The 26,546-nt window shown below is 35.5% G+C and overlaps 1 pseudogene; it reads right to left on the bottom strand.

Moving 5' to 3' along the window:
* LOC118011656 lies at window positions 1-25,983 on the bottom strand (annotated as a pseudogene).
* Between the last annotated feature and the right edge of the window lie 563 nt (window positions 25,984-26,546).

Raw genomic sequence — 26,546 nt, 5'->3', positions numbered from 1 at the left:
TTATCTTCGGAAGTCTTTTTGTAAATCATTCTTCTTGAGAACTTAACCTTTTCAGGACTTACCCAGGTTTTCACGAAACTGTTTGAAAACTTCCATCTAGGGAGCTAGAAAGGACTTCTTATAATCTCTGATTCTATGTTTGATATCAGATTCAGTTTTCATTCTCCTCTTTTTCTTCTTCATTAGTGGAAATGTTACCCATTTCGTGGCAGATGGGGACTGTGTTTAGAACAGCAAAGGGATCAAACTGATCTACTTTCTGTAAATCAATAGGCACAGAAATGCAACCTATTTTAGTGTGAATATTAAGAGAACTCTTCAGTAAAAGATGGATTCTTTGCTAACATTGATATCCAGCCATGGAAAACAGGGTCGGGGCGTGATCTCCCACTCAAGCCTGGGTCCACATTTGTCATTTTTTTGTTATTCTGACATCTGCTGGCTACCGTCTTGAAATGCTTACAATGCTGAAGTGAACTGTGATGCTTTTGGAACATTTGTTGGAAGTTCCTCATGAATTGTCTCAAGGGCAAGGGCTAAAATCTTATCCTAGCTTTCTTTATTTTCAAGAATATATTGATCAACCAAGGCATATTTTTCGACGTATTTTAAAATTATGTTGGGCGCCTGGGTGGCTCAGTCGTTAAGCGTCTGCCTTCGGCTCAGATCATGATCCCAGGGTCCTGGGATCGAGCCCCACATCGGGCTCCCTGCTCAGCGGGAAGCCTGCCTCTCCCTCTCCCACTCCCCCTGCTTGTGTTCCTGCTCTCGCTATCTCTCTCTCTCTGTCAAATAAATAAATAAAATCTTAAAAAAAAAAAAAATCTTTAAAATTATGTTTATACCAAAGGTGAATTCTTTGACTAGGTGAACTTTGCTCTTAACATCTTCACCACCCTTCACAAGACTAACAGTCAAGTATCCCAGAATGTACTGCGGAGGACAATTTCCTGACTTATCACAGACCCAACAAGGAACACCCCTCCTTCCAGAAGATATCTAGAGATGATGCTTAAATCCAAAGCCCTCCTTCAATGCTCAGTCGATGATGCATAATGGCCATCATCCTGAGGGTCTGAGACTCAGAACATGTCTGCAGAACCAGAACATCTAACACACTGTCATATAGCCTATGATATCAATGTCAAACCTGAGTTCTTTATCCCGAGCCTGGGAAGCTCCGGGCTTCACTGTTATTACACTGATTGGGTCTGTGGGAATATCCCGCGCACTTCGTGCATCTCCTTTCTAGATCACTTTGGGTGTTGAAGGACTGGTAGCAAATGTAAATGTCATCTTGCAGAATGAATGAAAACTCACCGTGTGAAAGCCATTTTTTTTTTTTTTTTTTTTATCACTCCGCCATCGTTCAGCCGGCACAGGTAGTAAAGCTGAAGCTGCTGGGGCAGCTCAGGCGGTCAAACGTCTCCGCCTGCGTAGAGCGCTGGACTCGATCACCACCACGGGAACTGGCGGGAACAGCGCGGCGCGGGCTGGCGCCCTCTGCAGGGGCCGCTGGAAATTGTAGCTCCCACTTGGGGGTTGGTCTGGGCACCGCAGGGGCTCCCGCTGTCTCGGCCCATCATCTCTGGGTTCACTGCTCAGCTGGACGCGAGGAGGCTGCGCGCATTTCAGAAAGAGGAACCTCTGTGGAAAGGTGAGCTTTTGAGCCGACTGAGAATGAACACGCAGAGGAAGAGATACAAAGTACCAGGGCAAGAGAACGGGGGGAGAGGGTCCATGCTCTCTCCAGGAGCACGGCTCTGCCCCCGTCTCCACGTGTTCACCAACCTGGAAGCTCCCAGAGCGATTTTTAATTCATGCAAATTGCGCGCTGCAAAAACCTGTGTGTCCCTGAGGAAAAGAAGGAGGTTGGAAACACAGGAGCAAGTATCAAGCCTATTTGCCTGCCCTGCTTAGGTGTTAACTGCTGCGAGGAGTCTGAGCTCCGTAGAGTATGAATTAACCTTAGATGGAGTTCAAAATTTGCTTATTAGTCTGCAAATCTTAAGGGCCAAAAGGGTTCAGAAATTTACCAAAATAAGACGTGATTTCTCTCCGAGTAAAACTGCATTTGATTCTTTCAGAACTAGTAATCTGAATTTCAAAATAGTGAGAAAAAGAAACCAGTCAATGGGTATTTGACCCCCCTGTTCATTGCCTATTTGGCACAATGCAAAAAGTTAGTATTACATTTTTTTTGGAGAGGATCTGGTTTAAGAATATTTTTCCCTATCCTAAGATCGTAAGTATATTCTCCTATATCTTCTTTAAGAAATTAAGGTTTATTTTTTCTTTCTTAGACTGGAATGCATTTTTTTAAGTCTAGTGAAGAAAAGAACTTGCTGTGGGAGAAAGCCATGGAAGGTCTCAGGGACCCCAGGAAGATAAAATGTATTAAAATATTTACCATGCCTTTCAGGAAGACAGAGATATTGTTGAATTGAAAGAGAAAAAGAAGAAAAAAAGAAAGAAAGAAAGAAAGAAAGAAAGAAAGAAAGAAAGAAAGAAAGAAAGAAAGAAAAGAAAGAAAGAAAGAAAGAAAGAAAGAAAGAAAGAAAGAAAGAAAGAAAGAAAAAAGGAGGGAGGGAGGAAGGGAGGAAGAAAGGAAAGAGGAAAGAAAAAAAGAAAATAGTAAGGGGTAGAGTACTGACTGGACCAAAAAAAAAAAAAAAAAAAAATTGAAGAATGAATGAATTTAAAACCATCAAAAGAAATTGGATCTGTCAAGTGCAGGGCAGGAAAGAAAAATGAAAAACAAAAATTATTATAAATAAAGAAATACAAAGAAACTTGGAAAAAATATTTGTTATTAATCAGCTCTGGCTGTCAAAATAGAATACCGTAGACTGGGTGCCTTAACAGAGATTTATTTCTCACATTTCTGGAGGTTGGTAAGTCCAAGATCAAGATTCAGTTTTTTGGTAAGGGCTCTCTTCCTGGCTTCCAGAAGGCTTTTCACTGTATTCTTACATGGTGGAGAGAGGAAGCATGCTCTCTGGTGCCTCTTACAATGCACTAATCCCAACAGGAGGGTCACACCTTCATGATTTCTTTGGAATCTGTTTATCTCCCCAAGGCTCCATCTCCAGTTGCCATCACATTGGGCGTTAGGGCTTCAACATATGAATTCTGGAGGGACGTAATTCAGTCCATACCATTCCACTCCTGGCTATACAACATTAATGCCATTCTCATTTACAAAATGCATGCATGCCATCCCAGCAGCCCCTAAATTCTAAACTCTTTCCAGCATCAATTCTAAAGTCAAAGTCCAAAGTCTCATATAAATATCAAAATCAGACATGAGTGAGACTCAAGGTATGATTCATCAGAAGCAAAATTCCTTTCCAGCTGTGAACTTGTATGAGGTTATATTTAAGGGCAAAATCAAGCACATTAGCAATGGGATGAAGGGAATAAGAATAGTGATCATGAAAGAAAGGCAAAAATAAGAAGAAAGAGGACAGGCAGTGATATATGATGGCAATGTGCTTTTTAATTTAAAAGTGTAATTAACAACTCTTTCAAACTGAGCTCCAATAGAAAATCAAAACAATAAAATGGAAAGAAAGGAAGAAAAAAAAAAACCCTTAACATTTGATGTTTACTACTGGGAATTCTGAATGTTTTATTTAATACTTTGAAAAATGAACATATGGAACATCTTAATTTATTGGGCCTCCTAGGGAGAAGGGAACCCCCCTCCCAGATATTTCTAAATGTGAAAATCTTTCATTACTCATTCATGTACTATTTATTGTTAATATTATCTAATACTGTACAACTACCATTATGTCACTACAATGCATTGACACAGTGATTCTTGTTTATCTTGCTTGTTCTTCCAAGTGTGCTTTCCAACTGAAGATTCATGTCTTCCAATTGTACTAGAATATTCTCAGCCTTACCTCTTTGGTATTGTTTCTCCAACACTTCCTCAGTGTCTTTCTCATGCATTCCTGTTAGAGATACATTAGATCCTCTCACTAAATCAGTCATTTGACATCTATTTCTGAACTTCTTTTTTGTGTTTTCACTCTTTATCTTACTAGCTCATCTATGTTTGCTGTGCATTTTTTTAAGATAAAAAAGAAAATAATACTTTCTTTGACTGTGTTCCTTTTCAACCTAAAAAAAAATCTGTTAAATTTTTAATTTCAATAATTACATTTTTAATACCTGATATTTAGAATTAGTTGTTTTTCATATTGTCCTGATCTTTGTTTCATGTTTACCTTTTTCCTGTGCTTTTGAGAATCTGCAAAATTACTTATCTTAAGGTCATCTCAGATACACTATTTTGTATTGTATCCGAAGTGACCATCTTGTGAATTTTGATTTTTTAATCTATTGCTCTTATCATTCTTTTCCTCATTGGTTTTGGAATTTTGGTTTGTAGGCCCAGCTATGATGGCATTTGTCTCCCCTTCCTTCCCTCTCTGTGCTCCTCTTGTCTGGTTTTGGGTGTCTCAATTTGGTGTTTATAATCCTGTGTATATAACCAGATATTTTATTGTCAGCTTAGCACTTACATCTTCTGGGGTTAGTGGGGAAACCTCAGATTAAGTCATGGCCTAGCAAGTGGCTTGGTACCTGATCTTAATGGGAAGATTTTTCTGTTTGTTTTTTTCCCTCATATTCTTTTTTTTTTTTTTTTTTAAGATTTTATTTATTTATTTGACAGAGAGAGACACAGCAAGAGAGGGAACACAAGCAGCGAAGGGGGAGAAGGAGAAGCAGGCTTCCCTCTGAGCAGGGAGCCCGATGCGGGGCTTGATCCCAGGACCCTGGGATCATGACCGGAGCTGAAGGCAGACGCTTAACGCCTGAGCCACCCAGGCGCCCCTCCCTCATATTCTTAGGTATGCCTCTTTATATAAGTCATTTGCTTGGGAAAATTATAGCTTTTCTTTGCTCCCCATTCATAGGCCTGGATCCACACTGAACCCAGATTCAGTGTCTACCTCACTGAGGCATTTTAAATCTCTGTTTCCCCCATCTATTGTGCCTGTTGCTGGACACAAAGCCCAAACACCTGAAGTTTCAACCCTGCTTTCTGTTTTTCACATCTGATATTTCATCGCTGGTTCCATAGACATTTATCTTATTTTTAAGGATTGCTTTACTTTAAAAATTCTCCTTTTCCAGACTTTCTCTATAATTGATATTTTTGCTTAATGTATGGAACTGTCTCAGTGAACTGTGTCTGGTGTCTCAGTCTTCTTTTTCATTAAAACAAAACAAAACAAAATCACGTAAAGCTTAAAGTAACACTGAAGAGATTCTTTTCATCATCTGAAAGAAATTCTTTCCTCAAAGTCTTAAATGTATAGCTATATTTTAGTCTCCATTCTAAAATCTTTCATGAGAGTGATGTTTCAAAAATTATTTTCCTAAATTTGTACAAATTATTTTTAATCTGCTAGTTGCTGGTCAAGATTTTTAAAGTTTAAAATGATATAACTTTTAGAAGAGTTAAGTCACTTTTTTGTCTTTTGATGACATACTAGCAAAAGGGTATTTGCAAATGGTATTGCTTATAAAGAGAGACTTATTTTTAGTAGCTTAGTCAAACTTATTTTCATGGATTTATTTTGTAAAAATAAAACTTGGGGTTGCATATGCTTTATCTGAGTCATTAATTTGGGATAATCTTTTCACTGGAAAGTACAATGTCACACCAACCCTTGTCAAAATATAAAATTTTGAAAGTGCATTAAAAATAATGTAGTACTTATAATTTTGCATGAATATTTTGGTCACAGAGAGAGAAATCTATTTTAAATTAATAAGAAATATCTTCTCAAATGTGTAGTAGCTACTTGTTATGTGAGTTTTTATAACAATGCTGTTAAAATATTCATTTCTATGAATCATCTTTTTCAGATATTTGTCATAAGGGTATTTATTTATTCATTCGTGTCTAACATGTTTAGAGAATACAAAGTACATACTTTTTCAACAAAAAAGTTGCCAACTTTATCTTCATAAAAGGTAGTACTGTTGGAATTAAAGATAGTAAAAAGATACCATTTTACTCCCTAAAAGGCACAATCAAAATAAATTCCTATATTAGATTAAATTGCATTTGGCTGATTTAGTCCTCTTTCGGTCTTTAGCCATTAGCTATCTCTGATTTCATGTCCCTTAATTTTCAAATTCTTTCACTTAATTTGACAAGCAATAAGTAACAAATAATATAATTACAAACCTTCTAAGCCATTTTAGTAGTCTTTAGCTTAGTGTTTTAATCTGAAATTATACTTAAAGAATAATCTAATCATAAACTAGATACATAGAAACAAAACTGACCAAGTTCACATGAATTATATATAAAAAGAACACGGGATCAGAGTCAGAGACCTGAATTTGTATTCTGTCTTCACCACTTAGTGCCTCTGTGACCTTAGGAAAGTTGAAGTCTCAGTTTCATCATCTGTGAAATACTGGAAATAACACATAACTCCTAGGTTTATTGGAGGATAAAATGAGATAATGTAAAATCATTGACCCAATGCTTTTCCTATATCAGGGACTCTCTCAGTGATGATTATATCAGATATGAGAGTTAAAGATTATCTATTTGATTTCTTGGAACAAAAGTATCTAAACAAATGGCCTTTGTATTTTAGTCAATATCCCCCCCCCCCGCCTTTTTTTTTTGACTACTTACTATGAGACCTGTATAGTCTTAGTTTGGAAGTGCAAACATGAGCTTGAATTCTATGCTGGTGAGGAAGAACATTTATACTTAGAAAATTTTCCTAATTTCTAGTAAAGGTCAGATAGGATTTAGTCATGGGAATAAGAACCAGGATATAAGATAATCAGACATTAAGAAAACTATTATCTCAGTTTCTTGCTCTCTGTCTCTCTTTCTGGGTTCATATTTTCTCTCATCTCTACTTCTCCTTGTGGGTCAGCTTCTTTCATCTTTCTCCTGGCACATCAAATTTCTTTGTTCCAGTTGCTCATGTCAGTCCAGTGACGGCCACATTAGACTCTTTCAATGCAGGGACTGCACCTCTAATCTCTCTGGGTAACAACTCTGCAGTCCTTGGAGACAAATTCCCATTGACCCTGTTTTAGTTGACTGTCCACCTACTTCATTTGGCTGTGGCAGGTGGCAAGGTCATGGAGTAGGCTACTTATTCAGAAGAAACTGAGAGCATCCAAGGATCTAAGGATGTGGTCTGTACAGGCAGAAATGAGTTAGTTTCTAACTACTAATAAATATTCCAAAGAAGGGGAAGTGTATTATTCAGAGAAAAGGGAGTTTTAAAAAAAGCCAGAGCATAGGCTGATTGAAATAAGATCAACCATGCCATATCTGACTTCATCTAAATTTTCTCACATCAAAATATCTTATTATAATGCAGTGACAAAAGAGAAATATTTATGAGTGTTGAATAAACTATTACATGAATCTAAGAACTCCCTGGCAAAGAGTTTTGGTGTCTTGATAAAATGTTATAATTGTTCAAAACCTTCTTTTTTTTTTTTTTTAAGATTTTATTTTATTTATTTGTCAGAGAGAAAGAGCACAAGGAGGGGAAATGGCAGGCAGAGGGAGAAACGGACTCCCTGCTGAGTGAGGAGCCTGATGCAGGACTGATCCCAGGACTCTGGGATCATGACCTAAGCCAAAGGCAGCCACCCAACCAACTGAGCCACCCAGGCGTCCCGTTCAAAACCTTCTTTAGACACCTTTATAAATTATATTTTTTTGTGAACTCACTTGCTTCAGTCATCTTACTGAATGAACAAAGACAAAACATTTGGCTTCACTCTACTCCAGAGATACAAATTGTTCCTAGAACCACAGCCAAATAGAAACTATTGGTTTGAAAGATGAACAGGTGAGAGCCTGTGTGTATGTATTTTTAAATATATATATGTTTATACAACAATATTTGAGGAAGGATTTATGGTAGCTCATTCAATATTGCATCAGAAAATATTACTTTACTAGGAGAAAGCATTTCAAACAGCATGTCCTACTGAAAGTGGATAAAGGACATCACTCTACATTACACACAAAAGAATCAATAGTATTATCTGGAATTTAGATCTAGGAAAAAAGAAGTGACATTCAAGGACAAAGGATAAGTTGGACAGAAGTAGAAACATAATTTGGATTCTTAACATTAACTAATTCTGTAGTGAGGATGGTGAAATTTAAAACATGGCAGCCAATTCAGAGAGGGGAACTTACCTAAATTAAAAGAAAAAAAAAACCATTTCAGACTGTGTGCCAATCAGGAGAATTAATATATGATTTACATGCTGAAAATTACTTCTTTTTTTGAACAAAATTACCTGTAGTAAAGTTTCAGATCAACTAATACTAAATGTCTACCATATATTAGATTCCATACTAAGTTTCGAGGATAAAGAATTAAGCGACTGCCTTCGGCTCAGGTCATGATCCTGGAGTCCCTGGATCGAGTCCCGCATCGGGCTCCCTGCTCGGTGGGGGGTCTGCTTCTCCCTCTGACCCTCCCCCCGCATGTGCTCTCTCTCTCATTCTCTCTCTCAAATAAAATCTAAAAAAAAAAAAAAAAAGAATTAATAAAAGTTACAATGCCTTCCTCTATGGATTTTAAATGAGACTATTAGATGAGTAAAACATGAGTACACATAATTATTAGTTCACTGTTACTTTCAGAATGATAGGAGCATGTATACAGTACCAAAAAAATATGAAGAAAGTTATGTTGAAACTACCAGTGTGTAAACCACAGTTTGATTACTAATCCTATAGGTTTCAGGTTTATGAAGACTGGAGATTTCACCATAAATCCTGATGTTGCCTTGCTGAGGTGAAAAGAATTGACAACAGATTTCTTTTCTTTGGAGTATCAAAACCTTAGGCCAAATGCTTGAGGTGTTAAATATTAAATCAAAACCCAGTCAATGGATAAAGGAGGTTTTTGTTTGTTTGTTTGTTTTATATAGTAGGGCCTTCCCATGCATCTGACATCAAGCTTGGTAGACAATTACCTACTTCACGCCTTGTGCATGGAAAGGGTTCCCTTTGAACATGACCCCACTTGGGACTCCTGTTTGTGACAGATCTAAGGCAATGTTCCTGGCTTTCATGTACCTATTTTTCATTCCATAGTCCCAGTTTATTCTTGCCTATGACGTTGTATGGTTTTCTTCTTATGACCTTATACTCTAGATAACATTTGAAGGCTCTCCCTCATTTGTGTGCTCGAACTTGGCATCCATGATTCCCTTTATTTTGTCTTGATGACCTAAGTTCTCCCTAAACTTTTTCCAGTAGTTTCATGTCTGTCTACATTATTATATATCAATAGTGACATACAATTTTTTATGCCTTGATTACCTGGCCCAGATTTTGTCCCTTTCTCCTTGCAGCTTCCCATAAAAATTCTGGGATTATATTAGGGATATCTAATAGTTCTCCCGTATTGCTCAAAATCTGCTTTATATTTGTTATTAGATCAAGGTTTAACAAACTTTAAGCAAAAGCTATATTTATTCTTATTCTCACTGTATCTACAGATTCCATCAAACCCACCCCCCTCCTTCTCCTAGTGCCGGTGTGAAGCATCTTGGGATAAGTCTGTGATTAGAAGCTTAACTTGGACATGTTCAGTAAATACCTGTTAACAGTAGTGTGAGTGAATGGTTTGGTAGACAATGGAAGCCATAGGGTAAGTTCCTAAATACCAGTCTCTCCTCTCACTGCAATGTTTTGTCTCTGCTTAGATATTTGACTAACAAATGTCATTAAAAATACAAGTATTATTTAGGAGAATAATTCCTAAGGTTGTCAAATAATCCTAAGGAGTTATTTGACAACCTCAATTATGATTACATACGTTAGTAATACTTTGTTGACATTTCCACTGAGAGCACATGTAGAACATAGGACAAAGATATGAATAGATGGGAGGCAACGTTAGAGGGAAGTGAATGGAAGGATTTTTATGATACCACGTACACTAATTACTGAGACTGAGCAATTAGGAAATTTCTGTCCTAATCTTAGATTTGCCTCTGACTATAATTGGCAAACCACTGAATCCATGTTTTCTAAATTTTCTTTTGAAAATAAAAGAAATTAGGTTTGATACTTGAAGTGCCTTTGCTCACCCTGTGCAAATTTTGGCATGGGGGTTAGAGCTTCCTTCTTTGCTTTAGGTTATTTTTTACTAAAAATAAAAATATTTTTATTGCTTTAAACATTCCACTGAAATGATAGCAATTTATAAATCATGAAAAGGACAAAGTAAAATATAGAACACCAAAAATATTGTAAACACTTTTGAGGTGTGGGGGTTACTTGTATTTAAGTATTTTTTTTAATTTATTTTTTTATTATTATGTTATGTTAATCACCATATATTACATCATTAGTTTTTGATGTAGTGTTCCATGATTCATTGTTTGCATATAATACCCAGTGCTCCATGCAGAACATGCCCTCTTTAATACCCATCACCAGGCTAACCCATCCCCCCACCCCCCTCTCCTCAAGTATCCTTTTTAATATGGGATATTAGTAAGAAGCACAGAGTGCAAAAATACAGAATCAGCAATTGTATACATTAGTGGCATTGAACACCCTGAGTGCTTGCATTTCATATTCTTTCCATATTCTTCTAATTTTTAGTTATTCAATTCTCTCACATTCTGAACTCCCACTCTTCTAGTCAAGGATTTATAAACCATATATAATAAGGCATAAATATATGATAGAAGTTGAATTTCTTACTCCTCTCAAGAACACATTCATTTAAGCAGGGTCAGGTGTTTAAGCCATATGACTGGCATTCAGTGTGGAAATATCAAGAATCAGCCCATGGTTAAAAAGTTTTCTTTTTCTCTTTAATAGCAGGATCTTCCAATGCAACTGAAATCAAGCATTGGCAATTAACTCTTTCATGCTAAGACGATGCTATTCTTAAATTCATTATCTGTTCTCTTATATTTCAGAAAAACTTGTATATGAATTATCCATAGCATAAAATTTGCTTAAATGTTGTATTTTTCATGTCATAGTTACAAAGATATTTTAACAATAGGACAAAACACAAAATGTATAAAAATTGAAGTAAATTGAATTTGACTTTACCTATGCTATCTGAACCTAAGACATAGTAGACAAATCAATTTTTTTTTTTACTTTTATGCATTTATATGCTAAATGGGAGAGGAGAAACATTACTTTAAATCTAGAGAGTCTGAGTATATTATACAATGGAGTTTAGAGTGTTGGACTGTTTTGAGGGCCGTGTCATCTTGGCAGTTTTCAAAGGTGGTACGGAAGTCTGGGCCTGAGGAAATGGTCCTGTGTAAATAGTGTAAGCACTGACCAGAAAGGCAAAAAGTGATGGAGAATAACAGAGCAGTGGATGCTGACCATTTTTAATCCCTTCATTGTAGATTTATTGGTCTTAGTTTCTGTGGCCTGGGAAAATTAATTTTATTGGTATTCCCTGTTCATATTTTTCCTTTTATTTCTAGTATATTATCTGTACACAATAACACAAGATAACAGTTTGCAAATAGGGTATTAAAAAGCTTAGAGAACTTAATTTGATTTACCTTTGAGATTTATTACCTTGAAAAAAAGAGGCATAGGAGAGAGATTCAAGAACTTCATTGTACAACAAATTGAATGAGACCGAGAGCTGAGATTTTAGAATATAAATTAATTGATTAATATGTAATCTGGTTGTAAACAAACATAATGTACTTATCTGTGTTTATCTCCATTAAGGATAGATAATTTCTGCTTGAGAAGTATGCCTACAAATTAAAAATACAGTATAAGCATTGTTCTATCTTTTCACAAATATGAATACGTGTGTTCCTACTATTTAAAAAAATACTTCACTAATAAAGTCTGAGCTGCGGCTCTGATGGGCAATCGAATTAAACTCCCATCACAAGACAAAATGATCGCCCTATCCATTCATAACTGTAACACTCAATATCATTGCTGACTATATATGGTGTGGACTTCTAAGTTAGCTTTATAGAAGCCTGAATTTAACAACAGTTATGTTGGTATATATGTGACTTTGTATATTTCATTAAAAATATATAAATTTGCCATTATCCCATACTCAAAATCTTAGGCGTAATTCACAAGAGTTAAAACTTAAAATGAGGGTCTCCTGGGTGGCTCAGTCGTTAAGCGTCGGGCTTTGGCTCAGGTCATGGTCCCAGGGTCCTGGGATCGAGCCCTGCATTGGGCTCCTTGCTCGGCGGGAAGCCAGCTTCTCCCTCTCCCATTCCCCCTGCTTGTGTTCCTTCTCCAGCTATGTCTCTCTCTGTCAAATAAATAAAAATCTTTAAAACAACAACAACAACAACAAAAAACTTAAAATGATGTGTGCAAAGGGGAATGCAAAGGAGTTTTTAAGTTATTTTTCAGATTTAAGGTAAAGCTTTTTGACCACACTTTAACAGGTGCTATATTGTTATTTTTAAAGCATCACTGGAATGTATTCCACTTGAAAATATAAAGACTTCCTGCTGAAAGCTGAAACAACCGAAAGTAGCAAAGGCCATCCAGAAAACGGCCTTTTTACTGATGGACTGCTACCTTACTTAGAGACTATTAATTTGAAATGATTATAACACAGTGTGAAAACTATTACATTTATAAAACATCAAGCCTGGTTCCTTTGTAAAAAGTCTCACCAGTCTGAGATTTTAAATATAAATTATTCAATAGCTACTTCTTTTTTGTACTTTTTAAGTGATTATGCACTATAAATATGGGGTGGTTTCCAAATAAAAAATTCACAGGGGACTACAGCTTCCAACTAAGATGGAGTGGAGTAACACGATCTACACTTTCACAAGAAAACAAAACAACTTTCTCTCTATATATATTTCAATTATTGGAAACCAGATAACACAGGACAGTGATCCCATCCTAATCCCTCCTGCCTACCTCTAGCTCGGGTTTTATCCTTAATTTTGAAATGGAAAAATTAATTCTGCAAGCACCTACTTTATCTGCCAGTCTTCCATGGCTGACAAGGTTCCTAAGACTATATACAGAGCACAAGAGTAAGAAATTATGGAGAAAATAGCATTAATTATTTGAAATATAATTCTGCTCAGGCTGTTAAGATGAAGATGTTAGGCACATATTTGGGTGCTGGTTGGGGCCTCTGATCTTTCAGCAGATCAAATGGTCAGATGGTTGTTTGGTAGATTTTTCTGGTTGTGTTTCTCATATGATATCTGTTCTAAATTATTCTTTGTTCTAAATCTATCATCTCTTGTTACTCTCCTTGAAACTGTCAACAGAAAGCAAAACTTCCTTATGGTTTGATAACAATTATTTTGGGAACTGTGACTAGGAGCAAAAAAGTAGAGGTGAATGAAATATTTTTAGTATAGTTGGCCAAAGTCTGAGTGAACTACTACAGTTGCCTAAGGGAAATTGTGCTTAATAAAGAGCTGTTGCAAATTGGTGCTAATTACCATCATTTACATTTTCATAGATAATAATCAAGGACAAAAATGATACAATTAATGATATTTTCATCTTGAGTCGTGCAGTATTTTATGAGTCGTGCAGTATTTTATGGAGATGAGACTTCTAGAAGATTAAATAAATACATAAGTTAAGTAGCCAAAGAATAGGATTTGATTTTCAGAACCTCGGCCTATGATTCAGGAATTATTTGATCCTAGAAAAGACAATGAATTGGTGGGAGAACCTATAACTTTGAATAGATCGAATTTAATATGATCGATAACTTGATTAAATGTAATGGGGTTGATAAGATCATATGGTCATTTTCAAATGTTAATATAATTCAAATCAATAATACATTTTAAATATAAAATTTAACAAATTTTAAATTTAATTCACTTAAAAATAAAATTTGTTTAAAGATAAATTTATTTAAAAATATAATTTAGAAAAAAATAACATAAGATTTAGGTGTGTCAAATCCAAAAGATTTAAACTAAGAAAAGGAAAACTGTGGTTACAAGCAGGGCTTTTTGATATGCTCAGACTTTTAAATATGAATTTATAAATGATGTGTAAGAAGTCTTACATAACCATAATAAAAATATCCCACAAGAATAGAGTTAAAAGCTATAAATCTTAAAGAAGATGTTAATGAATGCTTTTTTTCTAACAATCTTTTTTTTTTTAATATATATTTTATTTATTTGACAGAGAGAGACACAGCAAGAGAGGGAACACAAGCAGGGGGAGTGGGAGAGGGAGAAGCAGGCTTCCCTCTGAGCAGGGAGCCCGATGCGGGGCTCGATCCCAGGACCCTGAGAGCATGACCTGAGCCGAAGGCCGACGCTTAACGACTGAGCCACCCAGGCGCCCAATGAATGCTTTTTTTAAAATTTTATTTTATTATGTTAGTCACCATTCATTACATCATTAGTTTTTGATGTAGTGTTCCATGATTCATTGTTTGCGTATAATACCCAGTGCTCCATTCAATATGTGCCCTCCTTAATACCCATCACAGGGCTAACCCATCCCCCCCACCACCCTCCCCTCTAAAACCCTAAGTTTGTTTCTCAGAGTCCATAGTCTCTCATGGTTTGTCTCCCCCTCCGAATTCCCCCACTGTTAATGAATGCTTTTAAGGGTATTTTCACAAGAACAAGAAAGAATTCCTATTTGGAATAAACAATGTAAAAATAAGAAGGAGAGAAAGAGAGAGACAGAACACAAAATTACTACTTTTATTTTTTTGGGTTTTTTGGCTATTTGCTTCCTTAGTAGGAAATGTGTACATATTATTAGGGTAACAACATTGGGGAACACTGAGAAATATCAGATATTAAAGGCAGGAATGTAACACTGCTGTTGGTAATCTCTTAGATATAATAGACATTGGACAATATACTAGAAGATGGAATATTCATAGATGTTGACATTGTTTTTAAAAAAAGTAAAAAGTAGTCAATCACTCCTGAGGGGTGGGAGGGATGGGGTAGCTGGGTGATAGACATTGGGGAGGGTATGTGCTATGGTGAGCGCTGTGAATTGTGTAAGACTGTTGAATCACAGACCTGTACCTCTGAAACAAATAATACATTACATGTTAAAAAAAAAAAAGAAGACAATAGGAAGGGAAAAATGAAGGGGGGGAAATCGGAGGGGGAGACGATCCATGAGAGACTATGGACTCTGAGAAACAAACTGAGGGTTCTAGAGGGGAGGGGAGTGGGGGGATGGGTTAGCCTGGTGATGGGTATTAAAGAGGGCACGTTCTGTAGGGAGCACTGGGTGTTATACGCAAACAATGAATCATGGAACACTACATCAAAAACTAATGATGTAATGTATGGTGATTAACATAACATAGTAAAATTTAAAAAAATGTTAGGGAAGTTTTAGACTTTTAAAGGGCATACTTTGAGGTGCAGGAGAATTCAAGGCAATCTCTTCCTATATTTCAAAGATCAACTGACATCTCATAGGAATACTCAGGATGGATAAAATGGGGTGGAAAGTGTTTATGTGAGAAAGAATAATAAATGCAAATGTTTAGTCAAAAAAAATTTAAAAAAATAAAAAAAGTAAAAAGTAAACTGAAGATCAAGAGTTCAGTCCTTGGCAGTGCCTCTGAATAAATTATTAAAATTAATTTTAAGTTATTTAAAAGAAAAATTAATCTCTGACTTTATTAAGAACATTTCTCTGAAAGATGTATTTCCTTTTTAAAAAAAAAATTTTTAACTTGGTTAATATCACTGTAACTGTAAACCAAAACATGGTTTCTTGGTCTCTGTTGCTGTAGACTAACTTTATCAAAACAAGAGTGGTTAAGTGCAAGTTCTGTTTTGTTTTGTTTTGTTTTAGATCTTATCTATTTATTTGACAGAGAGAGACAGTGAGAGAGGGAACACAAGCAAGGGGAGCTGGAGAGGGAGAAGCAGGCTTCCCGCTGAGCAGGGAGCCCAACATGGGGCTCTATCCCAGGACTCTAAGTTCATGACCTGAGCCGAAGGCAGAGGCCTATCGACTGAGCCACCCAGGCGCCCTTAAATGCAAGTTTAATAGGAACCAAGATAGTATGACCTAAAAGTTACATAAAGAATTTCCATAAGCTCCATTATAGCAGCAGCAAAGAATCAAATAGAACAAAGATAACAAAAGAAAAATCCCATGGATTACAACTTCATTAGAGCCAGGTGACAGGGGATTTCACTTCCAGTTAGGATGTGAAAAGACATGCTCATCCTTCACTCCTGGAGTAACACAAAAGGAAACCTAGGGAAAATAGAAAATCATACTCATCTATGAGATTACTGAAGAACAGTGGATGCAGGAAAGTCCTGATGAACCAATTCCCAGAAAGAGAACCAATTCATATGTGAGTAGTGACCCAACTGTTTGGTCTGGTTCAGGCAGGAGTAGGAGGAACTCTGGCAAAAAAATATAAGAAATTGACCCCCTGGGGTGAGGCCAGGTAAGCTATTGGTTAAAATAGGGGCACGCAGGAACGCTTATGGTCTTGAATACAGTCAAAATGAGAGAATAGTTTGCTTGTTCCAACAATTGTCTCCACAGTCCGACACCATTACCAGCTTTGCTGAGAAAAGTACAGTGAAGGTAGGGCTAAAAAGCAAGAGAACAAAACAAAACACAACAAATCAATCAAATCAATCTAGTGCCAAGCACTTTAATATTGGAGTCCCCGAGGAGAGAAACAACAAAACAGGACAGAATATGTTCAAAGAAATGGTGATTAGACAGTTTCCAAATTTCATGAGAGACATTAATTCACAAATTTAAGATATTCAGCAAATTCCAGACAGGATAATGCAAGAAAATCATACTAAGGTACATCAGAGTAATACTACTGGAAATTCATGATAAATTCTAAAAGCATCCAGAGAAAAAAGTCATATTATGTACAGAAAAAGTTAAATCTGGTGTCTGACTTCTTATTACAAACAAAGCATGCCAGATGGTATGGAATGATATCTTTAAAGTCGTTTAGAAAAAACAAACGAACAAACACAGCTCCTTCAAAAAACAAACAAAAAAGGCAACTATAAATATAGGTTTATATGCAGCAAAAGTAACCTTCTAAAGTAAAGGCTAAATAAAGACATTTTCCAGATAAACCAAAGGCAATACAACTTGTGGTGGCCAAAAGTTCTACATCACAAGAAATGCTAAAGACAGGGCATCTGGGTGACTCAGTCCGTTAAGTATCTGGTTCTAGCTCAGGCCATGATCCCATAGTCTTGGGATCTGTGCCCCAGGGCGGGCTCCCTGCTCAGCGGGGAGTCTGCTTCTCCCTCTCCCTCTGCACCCCCCCACTCGTGCACGCTCTTCCTCTCCCTCTCAAATAAATCAATACAATCTTAAAAGAAAGAAAGAAACTAAAGGCAATTCTTCAGTCTAAAAAAAAGAAAGAAGTTGGAAAGGTAAATCTACAGGAAGCACTGAAGAGCATTATAAATGATAAGTAAGTACTTTTAAAACACTTTTTCTTTCTTAATTTCTTTAAAATACAAATTGTGTCTTTAAAGAACAAATAGTAACATTTGTTGTGGGGTTTTATCACAAGTAGTGATAAATGACATCATAACAATAGCATAAAAAGATAGCAATAGAGTATCATGGAACATTACTTTTGTAACCATCTTATATTATACCTAAACTGGAATATTTTTTTTTATTTTAATTCCAGTGTAGTTAACATACAGTGTTATACTAGTTTTGGGTGTACAATATAGTGATATAACAATTCTATGTATTACTCAGTGCTCATCATGGTAAATGTACTTTTAATCCCCATCACCTATTTCACCTATCCCCCTACTCACCTCCCCTCTGGTAACCATGTTTTCTCTCCATAGTTAGGAGTCTATAGTTTTCTGGCTTGTCTTTTTCCTGTGTTCATTTGTTTTGTTTCTTAAATTCCACATATGAGTGAAATCATAAGTTATTTGTCTTTTTCGACTGACTTATTTCACTTAGCATAATACTCTCTAGCTCCATCCACGTTGTTGCAAATGGCAAGATTTTGTTCTTTCTTATGGCTGAGTAATATTCCATTAAATATATCATGTCTTCCTTAGCCATTCATCTATCAATAGACACTTACATAATTTGGCTATTGTAAATAATACTGCAGTAGACATAGGCGTGTATATATCTTTTTAAATTAGTGTTCTCGTATTCTTTGCGTAAATAACCAGTAGTGGAATTATTGGATCATATAATAATTCTATTTTTAATTTTTTGAGGAACTTCCACTGTTTTCCATAGTGGCTGCACCAGTTTGCCTTCCCACCAACAGTGCACAAGGGTTCCTTTTTCTCCAAATCCTGGGAACATTTGTTTCTTGTGTTTTTGATTTTAGCCATTCTGATAGGTGTGAGGTGATATATCATTGTGGTTTTGATTTGCATTTCCCTGATGATTAGGGTGTTGAACATCTTTTCCTGTGTCTGCTAGCCATCTATATGTCTTCTTTGGAGAAATGTCTATTCATGTCTTCTGCCCATTTTTAAATTGGATTATTTGGTTTTTTTGTGCATTGAGTTGTGTAAGTTCTTTATACATTTTGGATACTAACCCTTTATCAGATACGTCATTTGCAAATATCTTCTCTCATTCAGTAGGCTGTCTTTTAGTTTTGTTCGTTGTTTCCTTTGCTGTGCAGAAGCTTTTTATTTTGATGTAGTTCCAATTGTTTATTTTTGTTTTGTTTCCCTTGCTTCAGGAGACATATCTAGAAAAATGTTTTTATGGCTGATGTCAGCAAAATTATGGCCTATGCTCTCTTCTAGGATTTTTATGGTTTTGAGTCTTCCATTTAGGTCTTTAATCCATTTTGAGTTTATTTTTGTGTATGGTGTAGGAAAATTGTCCAGTTTTTCTTTTGCATGTAGCTATCCAGTTTTCTTCCCCAACACCACTTTTTGAAGAGACTGTCTTTTTTCCATTGAATATTCTTGCCTCTTTGTCAAAGATTAATTGACCATATAAGTGTGGGTTTATTTCTGGGCTCTTTATTCTGTTCCATTGATCTAGGTGTCTATTTTTGTGCCAGTCCCATACTGTTTTGATTACTACAGCTTTGTGGTATATCTTGAAATCTGGGATTGTGATACCTCTAGTTTTGTTCTTCTTTTTCAAGATTTCTTTGGTTATTCAGGGTCCTTTGTGGCTCCATAAACAAATTTTAGGATTTTTGTTCTAGTTCTATGAAAAATGTTACTGGTATTTTGATAGAGATTGCATTAAATCTGTAGATTGCTTTGGGTAATATGAACATTTTAACAATATTTTCTTCCAGTTCATGAACATGGAATATCTTTCCATTTGTTTTTGTTGTCCTCAATTTCTTGCATCCATGTTTTATAGTTTTCAGAGTACAGGTCTTTCACCTCCTTGGTTAAGTTATTTTATTATTTTTGGTTCAGTTGTAAGTAGGATTTTTTTCTTCATTTCTCTTGCTGCTAATTCATTATTAGTGTATAGAAAAGCAACTGATTTTGTATCCTTTGACCTTATGGAATTAATTTATCAGTTTAATAGGTTTTTGGTAGAGTTTTTATTTAGGGTTTTCTATGTATATAATATTATGTCATCTGCAAATAGTGAATGTTTTACTTCTTCCTTACCAATTTGGATGCCCTCTGTGTCTTTTTCTTGTCTGATTGCTGTTGCTAGGACTTCCAGTACTATGTTGAATAAAAATGGTGAGAGTGGATATCTTTGTATTGTTCCTGATCTGAGGGGGAAAAGTCTCAGTTTATCACCATTGTGTATGATGTTAGCTGTGGGTTTTTCATATATAGTTTTTATTATGCTGAGGTATGTTCCTTAAACCTACTTTGCTGATGGTTTTTATCATGAATGAATGTTGTTCTTTGTCAAATGCCTTTTCTGTGTTTATTGCAATAATTAAATGACTTTAATCTTTTCTCTTGTTGAGATGATGTATCACACTGATTGATTTGCAAATATTGAACCACCCCAGCAACCTGGCAACCTAGGAATAAATCCCACTTGATTTTGGCAAATGGTTTTTTATAATGTGTTGTTGGATTTTGTTTGCTAATATTTTGTTAAAGATTTTTGCATCTACGTTCATCAGAGATACTGGCAGTAGTTTTCCTTTTTTTGTAATGTCTTTATCTGGTTTTGGTATCAGGATAATGCTAGCCTCACCAAATAACTTTGGAAGTTTTCCTACTTTTATCTTTTGGAATAGTTTGAGAAAAATAGGTATTAATTCTTCTTCAAATGTTTGGTAGGATTCACCTTTGAAGCTGTCTGGTCCTGGACTTTTGTTTGTTGGGAGTTTTTTGATAACTGATACAATTCATTGCTGGTAATTGGTCTGTTCAAATTTTCTATTTCTTCCTGATTCAGTTTTCAGAGGTTATATGTTTCTAGGCAGTTATCTGTTCTTTCCAGTTTGTCTAATTTGTTGGCATGCATTTTTTCATAATATTCTCTTATCCTTTGTATTTCTGTGGTGTTGGTTATTATTTCTCCTCTTTCATTTCTGATTTTATTTGAGTCCTCTCTCTTTTTCTCTTTCTTTTTTCTGTTTTATTCCTTTCCTTTCCTTTCCTTCTATCTTTGTTTCTTTTTAATTTTTTTTTATTTATGGTCTTGCTAAAGGTCTATCAATTTTGCTGACCTTTTCTAAGAAGCAGCTCAGCTCCTGGTTTCACTGATCTGTTCTATTGTGGTTTTTGTTTTGTTTTGTTTTTGTTTTTTAGTTTCTATATTGTTTATTTCTGCTCTAATCTTTATTATTTCCTTCCTCCTACTGGTTTTGGATTTTGTTTATTCTTCTTTTTCTAGCTTCTTTAGGTATAAGGTTAAGTTGTTTATTTGAGGTTTTTCTTGTTTCTTGAATTAGGCCTGTGTTGCTATAAACTTCCCTCTTAGAACAGTTTTCGCTGAATCCCAAAGATTTTGGACCATTGTGTTTTCAGTTTTATTTGTCCACATGTATTTTTTTATTTCCTCTTTGATTTCTTGATTGGCCCATTCATTGTTTAGTGGCATGTTATTTAACCTTCGTGTATTTGTGTTTTTTCCAGTTGTTTATTTGTTTTGTGGTTGATTTCTAGTTGCATAGCACTGTGGTTGGAAAAGATGCATGGTATGACTTAAATCATTTGAATTTGTTGAGACTTCTTTTGTGGAGAATGTTTCATGCGCACTTGAAAAGAATGTGTATTCTGCTGTTTTAGAATGGAATGTTTCAAATATAGCTATGAGATCCATCTGGTCCAGTGTGTCATTCAAAGCCACTGTCTCCTTGCTGATTTTCTAAACTGGTGTAATATTAATTCAAGAAAGATTGTGATAAATTAAGGATACTATTTTAGTCCTTAGAACAACCACTAAAACATTAAAACAGAAGTATTCATAAAAATGACAGAGGGAATAAAATGAAATGCCAAAAGGATTATTTTGAAAGTACTCAGTTAGGGATGCCTGGCTGGCTCATTCAGTTAAGTGTTGGCCTTCGGTTCCGGTCATGATCCCAGGGTCCTACATCGGGCCCTTTGCTCAGCGGGGAGACTGCTTCTCCCTCTGCCTGCTGCTTCCCCCTGCTTGTGTTCTTCTCCTGCTTGTGTGTTCTCTCTTTCTCTCTGACAAATAAATAAATAAAATCTTAAAAAAAAAAAAAAGTACTCTGTTAATCCAAGTGGAGAAAAAGAGGATAAAAAGAACAAAGAACAGAGGAGAAAATAGAAAACATATATTAATCAATCATTTAATTATATTAATTTTAAATGGATTAAATACTCCAGTGAATAGCTAGAGATGGACAGAATAGGCTGAAACAAAATAAAAACACAATTCAACTATTTGATGTTCACAGAGGTGTATTTTAATTTTAATTATATTTATTTTATTTTGAAATGATTTCTAACATTTAGAATATATGAGAACGGTACGAGAATTCCCAAATATCCTTTATCCAGATTCACCGATTGCCCACACCTTGCCACACAACAACTCTATGAAGAAATAAATCCTCTTGAATCATCAAGGCTCAGAGAGGTTAAATGACTTCCCTCAGGCTTCACAGCTAGTCTGCTTATATTGGTGTTGCAGTATAAACTCAGGCAGTTGTAAGTCCAGAATGTACGTATTTAAATATTATGTTTTATTTCTAGCAATGTGTATAAATGCAGTTGGTAACTGTTGGTGTCAATATTCAAATGTAAGCCAAGCTGGCTTCATAATACCATTTTGCATCTCAATATAAAATAATTAGTTATCTATAAATAGTCAGTTAAAAGTCCGATGTGATGTTTTCTAGAGTAGTAGCCTTATCACAGGGATTGTTCAACGTTACAGCTAAATGACAGCAATTTGGGAATAGTATATAGAGGGATCTTGCCTTGGGTAGAACATCAAATAAAATGGAAGAAAAGGCCCCGTCAGATTCTAGGAATCTATTATCTGCTATTTTATTGCAATACTCACAATTTCAGTTTTCTGATTGCCCTTCCTCTGCAGCCCAAAAAGCATATTGTATCCTTTAGAGGTCATCTTTATTTATCAATAGATTTTCGTTGTATTCATAATTGCCTTAGGAATTAAGGTACTTTCCAGATATAAAGAAAAATCTTCATAATTTTAAATAAGAGGGAGTTCTCATATCTTATTAAAACTTAAACTTCATTAAAATTTTCAAGCTTCATTAAACTTAGTTAAGCCTCATTAAATGAGGCTTAGTGTCTTTAGCCTTCTTAAACCAAGCTGGGAATAACTAAACTTTTTGAAATCCTCATTATGCTTTTAGGCTCAAAAGACTAGATAATTCTGGTTAAGCATCAAAAACTAATTAACTTGGGATCATTTAACATCTTTTCATCATGGTTGACAGAACACTTAAATTGTTAAATCAATTTGAATTCCATTAAATAGTTTTAAATATTGTTAAAATTTGTTAAGCTTCATTAATCCAATTAATCATCATAAAGACAGTAAATACAAACTTTTGTTCAATTTTTAAGAAAAATTCTTGTTTGGTTTGGACAAAATTCATTAAGCTTATGAGTAACTCACATTAATATTTTTGTCTTCCTTTAGAATTATTAAGCTACTCCTATTTAGAAATGAAGACACTGAATCAGTGGAATTATAAGCATTTCCTTTATCAACTTATACATCCAATGTCATAAGAACTCATTTAAAATCTATTGCACCGTTTATGATTTAGACTTTCTCTATCTCTATCATTTCTAGCTCTCTATTTATCATCTAAATGAATAATGAATGAGTGGGTAAATATTGCCAGATATAACTCCATATATATAATTATTTGTTATTAAAGGGAAGGAAATGAATAGCAAAGGGCACCTGAAGGAACCCACAGTTATTTTTTGGATTACCTTTTGCCCTCTGGTGAGCCATTAGACTATTTCTTTATTTCAGTACCATGTGAGTTGATATTTGAGGATGTCTCTACATTCTTCAGAAAGTTAAATATTCTTAACGATTTCCTTCTAATTTCTTTTCAATTAAAGGAATGTATCAATCAGAATAAGGTAATGTAAAAGGGAAATGAAATGCTTGAAAAATGTTTTTAAAAAGTAACATTTGTTCATTCTTTAACAAATATTTTCATTTAAGCATGGGATGCTGTTGCTTATGTACAACTTATTATTTATTGATCAGATAATACCCAGTCATGAAGGACAGTTAACTTAAGTCAATCACTTAATGCCCAGGGCCAGTCTCTACCAGGTTACAGTAGCAATGCTAGAACCGTGCAGAAGAGGACGAGTCCTTAGTCTAAAACCCTACTCTGGGTTCCCTTATAACTTGCCAAGTTTCACTGACATTTCCAGTGCTTTGGACATGGCAGGTAATAAAGATAAGAATCAGAATCCAAGCGAATATTGTATCTCTTTTCTCACAGGGTATAGTGTAGATTGTCTCTCACTTTAGAAAGAGTATTCCAGCATACCTTTCTTTTCTAGATACTGGACAGATATGTTGGGCTCCTTAACTTTTGCAAGGTTCATCCCATATCCTCTTGCATGCCTGTGTTTTACTAAGGCAGCTAGAAAGTTTGCCCCATCCTGTAGCCAGGGCCAATCAGCATAATGTCATCAATAAAATGAACCAGCCTGATAGTTGAGGAATAACAGGTCAGTCAAGGTCCCTCTGGATTATGTGATGACCAGGAGCAGATGAATCAACATATCCTGTGATAAAACAGTCAGGATGTTTTATGTTTATGTCTGTTGATAGGAATTAAAGAAAGCAAAATAGGAGTACCTGGAGGGCTCAGTTGGTTAAGTGCCTGTCTTTGGCTCAGGTCATGATCCCAGGGTCCTGGGATCGAGCCCCACATTGGGCTCCCTTCTCAGCGGGGAGCCTGCTTCTCCCTCTCCCTCTGCCTGCCGCTCCCCCTGCTTATGCTCTCTTGTTCTGTCTCTCAAATAAATAAATAAAATCTTAAAAAAAATAAAGCAAAATAGGTATGTTGGGATGTATTGGTTTTATCCACTAAAATCTCTGTTTTCCCATCACAGTTGTGATTGGTAAAATGATCTGATTAAGTTTGCAATAGTATCTAATCATTTATTTTGCAAGGTCTCTCTGGCTTTTGTATCAACCACAAAGGTAAATTAATGGGAGAAACAGTAAGAATCATCAGCAGTCTTCTAGGTATTTGAAAATTGCTTTGATTTCTGCCCATCTCCTGGGATAGGACATTGCTTTTAATTTACTCTCTTGGTGCAGGTGTGATATAATGGCTTCCACGTGACACACTTACCATAGTGACCCTCACTTCACAGGAACAAATCTAGGGATTCTTTCGGTTACTAAGTATATATTCTAGAACCAAAGAAAGAACCACAGCATGTGGCCATGACTTTAGTAGATGTCTCATGAGATGAGATGCCTCACACCACAATTTCATCTTTAAACTGACTTCCAATGCCACTTATTCTGGCCATGAATCGTAGCAGGGTTTTGGGTCTTTAAAGATTAGCTTCAATTCAGAGCCAACATCTAATATTTCTGGAAGGTCTGGATATTTCCCTTTCCCCAGACATGCTCACCTTGCTAATATTTACATTAGCAAGTTTCTGCAATTCTTTTGGATCAGGGCTATCTTTTTCCAGAGTAGATCTTTTATTTCTCCATTTGGAGCATGGTAGGATAAAAATCTCTTGTTTGGGACTAGAAGCAATAAGAAGTGGTGAGGTCTGGTCTTTGTGCAAAACAGGCATCCTTGAGGCAACTGCCTGAAGCGAAAGATTTTATGGACAGTAATGCTGGTAAGGATTGGCTGCTTTTACAATTAAGGAAGGTGTAGGATAATTTAGGGATTCAAATTTCTTGGTCCTCTCTGTTTTTACCAAAATGGCCCACTATTCTCGGTTCCAGTGTCTTGCACACCATGCCTGGTGGAGTGCTACATTTAATTGGCACTGCAACTTTGTAACCCTTTGTAACCCTCAAGCTCAGGGTTATCTGTCTTATGATTGTGGAAGATAAGGAGTCTTCTAAAACTTTCATAGAGATTTTCGAATTCCTTTTCTTTATTCCCATGTTCTGAGCTGGGCATTCAAGAACTTAAACTTCTTACTATACCTAGGTAACATCTAGGGTTTTCAGGAGTGTAAGCACATCTTGAGGCTTGAAGCTACCTAATGCACAGGTATGGAAATAAGCGAAGGTGAAATAGTAACCATGTGTTCAGTGGAATTTGTCTGAGCCTCAGGTCTCTGATTTGTTCTGCTTCTCTCTGCAATACCTGAACCATAAACTCTGTTTTACTTCTGGCACTTCGGTGCATGAATTCTCTCCATTATTCCCAGTAACCACCACTAGCTTTTGACTCTGTGAGGACTCATTACAAAGTTAAAATGTCTTAAGATTTCTCTTTTGTAAATTTTTGTAACAGATTCATCCAGACTCCCCACATCTCCTGAATCCTGTTGAGTCATGTTAGACATATACATCTTCAGTTCCCTCATTGTGCTAAAAGAATGCAATCTTGTACAAGTACCTAATTCTTTTAATAACAAATGAAATTATATTTAGTTCCACAATGTATAAGAAAAATTCCTTGGTGTCCATCTTTCACTTATTTATAGAAACCATCAATCTTTAATATTAACTCACTCAAATTTTGCTTTCTATCTCAATATGAACAAGTTAATGATCAAGAATAAAATCTAGTATAAGAAACATATTCTAAGTTATTTCACTGAAAAAAAGGGCAGCTCTATTTGATAAGTAACATTATGCATTAAAAAGCTTTTTCTTATATAGAAATGCTTTTTTATAACACCCTCTACTATGCTATACTCTGCTTTGAATTAGACAGTCTCCTCTGGAAAAGGAACTTAGAAAACTTGATTTAACTAACAGCTAAGAATGATTTATAATTAATATATCAATTATTCATATGTAAATGTTTCCAGGCTACAAGAAATATGTATACAATTTGTCACATAAACAGGGCAATTTCTTCATAAGATAAATATACTTAGCAAATTATTTTCTCATAAAGCAAAGGTAAAATTAAGCTGAACCT

The sequence above is a fragment of the Mirounga leonina genome, unplaced genomic scaffold (genome assembly GCF_011800145.1).
Source record: "Mirounga leonina isolate KUSES-001 unplaced genomic scaffold, KU_Mleo_1.0 Mir_151, whole genome shotgun sequence".
Lineage (NCBI taxonomy): Eukaryota > Metazoa > Chordata > Mammalia > Carnivora > Phocidae > Mirounga > Mirounga leonina.
The sequence above is the reverse complement of the archived record's forward strand: the minus strand, read 5'-3'. Positions and strand labels throughout refer to the sequence as shown.